The sequence below is a fragment of the Zootermopsis nevadensis genome, unplaced genomic scaffold, assembly GCF_977971745.1.
Source record: "Zootermopsis nevadensis isolate Lab colony 2312 unplaced genomic scaffold, Znev_1.0 Znev_ptg000028l, whole genome shotgun sequence".
NCBI classification, from domain to species: domain Eukaryota; kingdom Metazoa; phylum Arthropoda; class Insecta; order Blattodea; family Termopsidae; genus Zootermopsis; species Zootermopsis nevadensis.
This window is the reverse complement of record NW_028259160.1, coordinates 7749691-7752066: the sequence shown is the minus strand read 5'-3', so window position 1 is coordinate 7752066 and position 2376 is coordinate 7749691.

The window sequence follows — 2376 nt, the reverse complement described above, 5'->3', positions numbered from 1 at the left end:
GCTAACTGCCTGCGGCAAGTTACTTAGAGATACAGATAATGGCCACAAGTATGGCAGTTGCGTTTTGGTTGGATGGAATCATTAATTCAGCGACAGAATTTCACAGTTTATATTTGGTACACATTCGAAGCCAGATTTTTCATATAGGATGGGTCGAACCTCATATCCGGAGAAACCAACAAATAACATATAGATTTTATGCTTCGCGACGCTGCAAGCTTATGAATTTTAGAGCATGAATTAGAAAGGAACGGAGGAAGCAGTCGTGACCTATTTCAAGATACTATGTCACCATTTGACCAGAGTGACTGGAAAAAAGCAAAAACGTGCAGTTTATCCAGTGTCGTGGGCTAAATTAAAGATTGCAACTGGATACCACCCTCCTTACAAACAAAATGCTACTTGATGAATAGTCGAGAATACAGGAATTTTAAAACAAGCAGTTTTTGACTGGAAACATGTCATTTTAATATAGGGTTAGAGGAAGGAAAGGCTGAGGAAGTGGGCCAATCTGAGACAAGAAATGAAAGATCTGAGCACAGACAAAATTAAAATGGATGTTACAAAAACAGGATGTGAAAGTGTAGGCTTAGTTCAATTGGCTGAACGATACAATTCCATGGCAGACTGTTGATTATGGTCTGGACTGAGATATCGTGAAATAATCCATGCTTGATCCAACCAATTGTCTTTGGCACATACACCAACATGCATACTATAATACTACAATATCTGTTAATGTGAACTGTACATAACTGTGTTAAATTTGTCTAACTCTTAACATGTTTTGTGCATGAGGCTATGCAAGATTTGAGGTTTGGTGTCATGTACTGTTACAACTGAGAAGCCCATTATTTAGCCCCTCAAGCTGGGTATTTAAATCCCACCGCTCCTACTGCGGGGTAATGCAGCTCCGGTATTTAAAATCCGCCAGGATCTTTAAAATGCTACTTCTTACAAAATTGCCATTTCTGAATATACTATTAATTCAATCATTCTGAAAATTTCAATACTCTCATTTATTGTATTCATGGTTATAACAATCAGTAAGAAATGTATTTTTATGTGTAGACTTACCACTGTCGGCGAGTGAAACTCAGAAGTTCTCCACGGTGTGAAAAACCTTGAAGCAGGTATCTAAACACAATCCTATTTGACAGTCTTGGCACCAATATACTGTTTCCCTCCTTTTCCTATTCTTCTGACACAGAACACTTTTTTTTGTGGCTTGTCTTTCTGTGAGACGTGCAGGGGAAGGACTTATGAAGGTCTTCCTTCTTTGCAAGACTGCACTGCCCTTCCATATCTTTCCCTCTTTTCCCTCCTTAAATTTACAGCTATAAAACCAAAGTAATTCGCCCACATAGCATGAGATTTTTGCCATAATATTCATAAATTATAAACTGAAATGAGAAAATTTGGGTTATCATGTGGGGGGTAAGAGACATTTGATCTTGTAAGATTTGAGGTTTTCACAGCAGTGAGTATGAAGATTTCTGTCTTCTGGGTTGTTGCACTGTGTAGTCTGGTCGATGTTAACCAATGTTTCAGAGGTCATACTGCCTCTGTCATCAGGGCGCCCTGATGACGGAGGCAGTATACGTTGGTTAACATCGACCAGACTACACAGCACAACCACCCAGAAGACAGAAATCTTCGCATTTGATCTTATTTCTTTAAGTCAGCATGGATGAGGCTAACAGATTCACAAAGACACCATGCTGGTGTTGGTGCATTTAAACTGAGAGAATGCATCAAGTTTCATTCAACACAAAGTGAATTTGATTATAACACTTGTACAAAAGTTAGAACAGATTCATCAATGTAGTGACATGGATACTTTTTTAGTCTATGAGACAAAGAATCACTTCCTTATACAAATAAATATTTTTCCCACATAAATGGTGTTTAACTTGCACTTTTTTATATCCTGTTCACATATATGTGGAGTGCATAAACTGACAAGCAGAAAACCTAGTTCACAATCAGCCAATGGCAGCAGTAGAGTAGTGAATTTCTGAATACTGTGTATCACCATTAATCACTATCCTAATGACCATAAACTATTTAAACTGTATCTCTGTACACATATTGTGCAGAAGAGTTTAGTAAATACTTGTGTAGGCAGCCTAATAGGCAAGAGATATGTGTGAATGCATAATTCCTGAGTGGAGAACATTGGTCTTTAGTACAAATATTTATCCCACATGTCTTTGTTGTTTTCCTCTACTCAGCTATTTGTAGTATTGTTATTAATTTGTTTTATCATTACTGACTGTTTTATAACTTCCATTGTTATCTAGTACTACCAGTAAAATTTACACAAAATCAGAACAAGCACAACTTCTTTTGGTCTGCTAGTAGTGCAACATGTGA